The following is a 7,177-nucleotide window of genomic DNA, read 5'->3' on the forward strand; positions in this document are numbered from 1 at the left end:
CAAATTTTATAGAAAGGGTATCTTTACTGTGCTATTACTTGAGGTGTCTGCAGTGGCTCTTGTGCTTGAAATAGAATGGTGGAGAGATGTACCCTAATTGTAATAACTTAAATGATTGTTATATGGATTGACACAAAACCAGACACTGATTTTGATTAAAGACACTTTCTCACTGATGCAATCAAATACAGTTTTAATACCCAAGCATTCACACTTGATCTTTTCACCCCACACATACCACATACAGACAGACATACACATGCACCCACACACACATGCACAAAACGCCCACACACTCAATTTGAATTTAAAGCTTTATGCACCTTTAGAAAATTTTGACCATGGTACTGAATAATTACAGTGAGTGTTTTTTCTGAATATGTATTCCCTTTCTCAGGGCAATGCTCTAGGCTGTTAGATATCTGACTCTATCTAAATTAATATTTATTTTTTTCTTTTTGTGTGTTCTTGCGGGTTCTGACTTTCTTCTGTGCCCCTTGCAGGCTGACACGATGTCATAAAGCCTCGTGCGGTGAATTTGAAGAGGTTTGGGGGGACCTGGTGGAGACATTTCAGCAGGTGGTGACCATGGCTCAATCAAGAGGACGTCTGGAACACCAGATTCTCTGATGTGTATTTCCTTGTGGGGTTTGGCGTTTCCAGAGCCCCTTGCTGAGAGGCTGTATCCCGAGACAAAAAAACTACTGGAGAATCATGTCGGCAGCTTTATTTTGAGGTAAGATGGGAGTATATTCAAGGCTGGCTGCATTGTTCTTGGTTTTCCAATTTCATTTGATGTGTATCACACTCTCTTCCAGTTCATTCAAGGGGGATTTATGTGCTAAATTATATTACAAGTGTGGCACCCCTAGATTAGTACAAAACTCATGACAGGGCAAGGCACATTTGCCCTCTGCCTCACTAGGTGTGTCTTGACTGACGGGGCTCTTTCTTGCTGATTAGATGTATAGAGATTTTTAGTTTACCACATAGTCTAACCCTGCCAATTTCCAATTATACGAATCATCAACCCCGCAATTTAGATTGTTGAATAAAATTTGTGACAGGGGGTTTGGGACCTTCTCTGGTGAGTGTGTACTGTAAAGAATTATCTTTGATTAAAAGCATTATAATGTTACTAGATATTTTTAAGGAAACCTTACCCCTAAAATTAATAGATTTGAAGATGCAGACTAGTATCAGAAAGTTTCCCCACTTACCACACATTGGTAATACTAAATGAAGCCATTTTTCCATATTTGTGGTTATGCCATTCTTCATTTTTTTTAAAATCTTAATTAAACTGAAGTTTATTTTTACTACACCCTGGTTTTTCTAGGCACAATCTGTCTGGGAGGGGCTTGATTTTAGCACTGATTCCCCTGCAAAAATCATTCTAAAATAAAAAGTTATTTAAAAAAATTTCAAAACTTATTCTCCTTTTATCATTCTAATTTTATCACTGTAACCTCTATCACCTTTCATAAATTAATTTCTACAATGAAAAATGCCAGGAATATAATGGTGTGTAGAAAAGGATATGCGGGACGCAACTGCGATCTGCAGGCATTAATGCAAAATGAACGTCATTTTGGATGTTATCAGCTTTGTGGTTAGGGGATAAATGACCATGACAATGTTGCTTGATGTTTCAAGCTTAATGATACCTTTTAGGAGCGGGCAGAGGTTACTGAAAAATCCAGATGGAGTAGTCTATAATTTGCTGCAACAGTGCTACAGTAACCAAAAACAGGAAAAAAAAAATGGGCCCATAGTTTGTTAATATCAATATCCTGTTTTAGCTTAATTGAAGAACTGAGCTGATTTTTTTTTTATCTACTAATCAAATGCATTTTTTTTTTATAGGTGAGGAGCAAGTGGGGGAAGAACCTTCTTGCAGAATATCTCTTTTTTGGATTTAATTCAGCAAAAGGGACAAAAGTATCTTAAACCTTTTGTATTCGTAAGTACACAGGAACTACTTTCTGACAAAAGTACTGAGTAACAGGTATTGGTAAACATTAAAAGTCACCTATTGTGTCAATCCTTATTCCAGCACAGATCGCATAGCCTATGTGCCTGTTGGTAGCAATGCTATTCTATCTTGCTGGAATAAATGTATTGAAGTCATGTTGGCTTTTGTGAAAATGTGAAGTACAATATGGCAGTCACTTTACTCTTGGATTAGAATTAACGTTGTAAACATTTTATCTCAGATCATAGCAAGTTTCAAGTAGATATTGATTTGTGTCCCTTTTGAACTTTAACAAATCTGTTTTTTTCTTGTTATGCATTATTGTTTTAATTTTAAGTGGTCGTAGGTATAAAGTACAGTAAAATGAATGCTTTTGGTGCTGTTGGGATTTTTGAAGGTACCCACTATTATGTGTATTTCATGGAAAACAATGCCTTGCATGACTGGGTTCACAGAGATAATATATCTTTGGGTTCATAAGATTATATAACTTTGTGTAGGCCTCTGTTGAAGCTCTTGCTATATTACTGACTTATCATTTTGGTAATATATGAGATAAAGTGCTTTATATGCAATGCTTTATGTTTACATAGCATTAAATTCTTAGTGACAGTAATAAAATTTCTACAAATTACTGATTATTTTTGTTTAATCCACAGATATTTTTAAATTCGCAACACATTCAGAAGCAGAAGTTTTTGTGATGCAGACCTTACATATGGTTCAATGCAGATGGGGCATGTCAGAACAGCTACTAGAAATTGGTAAATATTGGTGACTTGTTATAAAATTTTATGGCTAGGAGTTTTGAAGTGCCATTTCTTTGATTCTACCTTTTATGATATGTAAAATTAGAGTAGTGTACATTTCTATTACGTGAAGTTTTGTAAAAATTTTCTACATACCTATGCTACTTCTAGTAAATATTTAATTAGAATGGAAATTCTTATGTTTATAATTTACTGGAGCATGCATGAAGCTATAGTTTTTTTGATATATTATTTATACTGAAGAAAAGCACAATAATTCATAGTTTTTGAGTTATGTGATGTAACAGTGTAAAATATTTGAAAATCATGCATTTAAATTTTTGTACACAGAAATGTAGTCACCCAAAGAAATACACTCGCCATTCCTCAAACACAAACCCTACGCAATTAATTCCAACGGCTTCCTGCTTCTGCTCCCTTAATGCCTTCCTTCATCCCTTTGCCTCTGCTTCATCAGGGGGGCTTGGTCTGGAGTATCTGGCAGCGGGAGATGATCCGGCCGCTGCAGAAGCGTCTGGTGGGCGTCTTGCTCATGGGAATCCAACAGGGCCGGGCGGCAGCCGCCACCGATGCCCCAACCCCACCTCCTGGGTCATCCACTCATTTGTTGATGTTAATATGTTAAAAAGAAGTCTACTTTACAGGTAGGGATTAGACTGTGTGTGTATGTAAGACCCTGTGTTATTTTTTTTCTTGTTTTCTTTTTCTATATGTATCTATTTTTTCTTCTCTTTTATGTTATTTTCTATTTTTCAATGACTGCTTAGTTTTTTTTTTTATGCATTTTTTCCTTTTTTTCTCCATATTCATAAGTAAATAAAAAATAGTTGCATTTATCTGAATTTCTTGAGGTTTGTATTGGGTATTAAACACTGATATAGTCTAATGTTATTATTTCTTTTCACTTATGAAGACATCCTTCTTCCCGCTTTATGAATCCATTTTTTGAAGGTGCGTTGTTAAGAGAAACAGGGTCATTTTACCGAAAGGAAGCTTCACCTTACTTCAAGACTGCAATGTTTCACAATATATGGAATTTTGTTATTGCCCCGTTAGCAGAAGAAATTAAGAGCTCCCAAAATTTTTTGCCACCAAGGTAAGATTGGCTAAAGATAAGGTACTGTATGTAGAGTTCTTAAAGGAAACACTAAATGGAAAAACATATCTCTGCTTTTTTCTCTCTTCTTAAATCTTCTCAAACTCCTCCAAGTCCTCCAATTTGAACTTGTTCCAAACTATCCTCGTATCACTCCCCAGTTCTCACCAGGAGTTGTGAAAGAGGTTCAGGACAGAATGGTGGCTGATCACCTGGCAAATGTGCACGCGGAGAAACCCGGGTCCATGGTGAGTGCGGAGAGGACCAGAGACCTCTCCAACATGTACACCTTGCCCGCGGCCGGTCCCCAATGGGCTCACAGTGCTTGTTCACCATGTCAAGGATCACATCAAGCAGCAGGGACTTCAAACTGTTACCAGTCCCCAAAGGAGATAATGTGAGGCATTTTTGTTGGTTGTGGTTTTTTTTGAGAAAAAGGATAAAGTTAGAATTTTCAGTGTTTTTCTAGTTTATATTGCAGTATTGATATCTGAACAAGTATGAGTGACATGTGTTATCTGTATTGATATAGGGCTCTGATTATTAATGATATGCAATTAATCAATTCCAGCTCAATTTGTGGAGAGTCTATTAGAAGTCACAAGAATACCGCACTATTGGAATTTATGGATGTTTTTTCCCCAAAAGACCAACAAATTTTTAGGGGCATTAGACAAAGCCTTTGAAAGTGTTGTTATCATAGAGGAAACACCAAAGTAGTGTGCCGATCCCCAGAGTTACTCGCAAGGTGAGTGTCAGAAGTTCAATTTTATATTTACCTCTTCATTTTATAAGAGATTAATCTGAGATTGACTGAAGAAAAGTAGATTTATAAATGAGCAGAACTGAGCATCCTTTAAAAAAAATTGACTAAATATATTTGGTTTGTGTTTTTTTAGCCTAATGTTTTGTAATACTGGCATAAAATCTTTGTACCCCCAAACCCAAATCTGTTTAACTTATGGAATAATCTTGTCCATTTTCTCTCTCTTATCTTTTTATTTAATTAATCATTCATTATTACTCTAAATGAACATTAAAAAGTAGGTTTTTTTTATCATAATGATTACAAAACTTGCATGTTAACCTTTTAGTTTTATTATCATGTGAAATGTTTCCAAATTCTCTGTAGATACTGTGATACACTTCTCAAAAAGTCTCCCAAAAGGCCTGAATGAAAGTGAGGTTATGACAAGTTTGGGCCCATAGTATCACCATCTTTAAGTACATCGACGACAAAGATGTATTTCAGAAGTTCTATGCACGGATGTTGGCCAAGGGGCTGATACAGAAACAGAGTCAGTCGAGGGATTCTGAAGAAGCCATGATTACAAGCTCAAGGTTTGCTACAGATGGCTTTTGTATATCACTTTCAAGGTCATGGAATGAAACTTAAAATGAGAAACTACAACGGGTTTTGCTCATCTTTGTCATTTAAGAGCAGATACCAGGGAAGATATTTATTTATAAGGTATTCTTTTTTTATTTCCTTTCCCTCCTGTTTTTTTCCCGGACAGCAAGCATGTGGGTATGAGTACACCAGCAACTTCACCGAATGTTCATGACATGTCTGTCAGTTCTGATCTAAACCAAAAGTTTAATGAATTTTTGAAATAAAAGGGGAAAACCCATGAACTTGGGATTAACTTTTCAATAAATGTTCTTCGGGTTTAAGTAACACAGCTATATCCATTAGAAACAGTGAATTGGTGCTTGACAGCTGTTTTATAGTCATTTGTTTTTGTTTTGCCAGGAATATAATGTCCTTTGGAAAAGTTTGAATTTTCCACAATAAAATATGATAGTATCATAATGTGTAACTTCATATTTTTTAATGGATGTATATATTTTTTTTTTCAGGCAGGGGCCTGGCCTCTAGGTCAAACAATTTTCACTCCTTTTGCTGTGCTCAAGAATTAGAAAAGTCTGTACAAACGGTAAGGAACATCTTGGTGAAATATACCATGACTATGTATGTTTTGATGATAATTATCTAGAGATTGAAGAGATGTCAATTTTAATCACACATCCATTTCATAGCATTATAATCATAATTTAAGAATGTGATATAATAGTGTGGATAAAATCAGGAATTGTAAGTACTTCTTATTGTAATTATCTAACATTTTTGTTTCTTTTGTGGTGCTTAGTCCTAAAGAAACAAGATATGTAAAAAAAAAATCATGTTCTTAATCCATTGATGTTATATTTGTATATATGGGACAATGTATACACACATGCAGTTTAGACCACTTTTCAGTCTACATCATATGAAAAAATACAGAAAGTTAAGGTGAACTCGTACTTCTCTCCTTAGTGTTTTGGCCTTCTGGATAGAAATAGATTTCTTATTTGTAAAACATGCCTAACATGTGTACTAATAGCATTTATTGTCAATGCAGATTTTAATTTGGTCCATAGTCAACTCCATTCTTACCCCCTCTCCCTCTATTCTAGTCTGGCCTAAACAGGGAATGACCCATTTTTACTTGAGGTGGCATGCCCGGCTAAGAAAGACCTTAGGAGAACAACTTGGTCAGATCATTCCCTCTGACCCAAATATGACCTGACTTGAATGACTGGCCTAGAATAGACATTCCTCTTTCAAGCAAATTTTAATCTGTTGATCCAATATTGTCTTTCTTCTATATTACATATATAGCTAACATTAATAAAACAAAGTAAAGTTAGTAATAAAAGGTAAACCATTGATGAAATAGCCTTTAAGTAGTTTTGTTATTAATGAGATTTTTCTTTATGTATTTCTTATGGCCTTTTTTCACTTTTACAGTTTTAAAAACCCTTTTATCACAGTCACTTCAGTGGTAGGAAACTTACTTGGGTGCATCATTTATGTCAAGGTTTGTTTTTATTCTTGTTTTTATTATTTTTTCAAGGTAAAATATAGGTAGGTTTAATATCTAAAAAGATTTGGTTCTCTTTTTTTTTGCTCAACTTACTCTCTGGTACCATATAGTAAATTTACCAGCCTATTGATTTAAGTATTTTGATGTCAATCACCCAAAAGTGATCCGCAAGACCACAGATTCATTTAGATCAATTCAAAGGGTTTTGTTCTTATTTTAGATGGTAGTTTTTGTGAGGCTTTTACTAGTAGACTACATGAAAGGTATGTTAAGGGTGTATCATTCAGTTCCATAACTATTGGTATTTGTTGATGGCAGGTCTTTTGGCAGTTTATTCATAATGAGATATTTTGAAAGTTTACAAACCTTTTTTCCTTGTTATTTTAAAATTTTTTTTAATTTTTAACAAACGGTTTTTGAATTAAAGATGGGGGATTTAAGATTTATTTCTTTTTGTAATTTATTTTTT

At 34.8% G+C, this 7,177-nt stretch overlaps 1 pseudogene; it reads left to right on the top strand.

Moving 5' to 3' along the window:
• Window positions 1-2,338: 2,338 nt before the first annotated feature.
• Window positions 2,339-6,971, top strand: LOC119569694 (annotated as a pseudogene).
• The last annotated feature ends 206 nt before the right edge of the window (window positions 6,972-7,177 follow it).

This window comes from Penaeus monodon, unplaced genomic scaffold (assembly GCF_015228065.2).
Source record: "Penaeus monodon isolate SGIC_2016 unplaced genomic scaffold, NSTDA_Pmon_1 PmonScaffold_18072, whole genome shotgun sequence".
NCBI lineage: Eukaryota > Metazoa > Arthropoda > Malacostraca > Decapoda > Penaeidae > Penaeus > Penaeus monodon.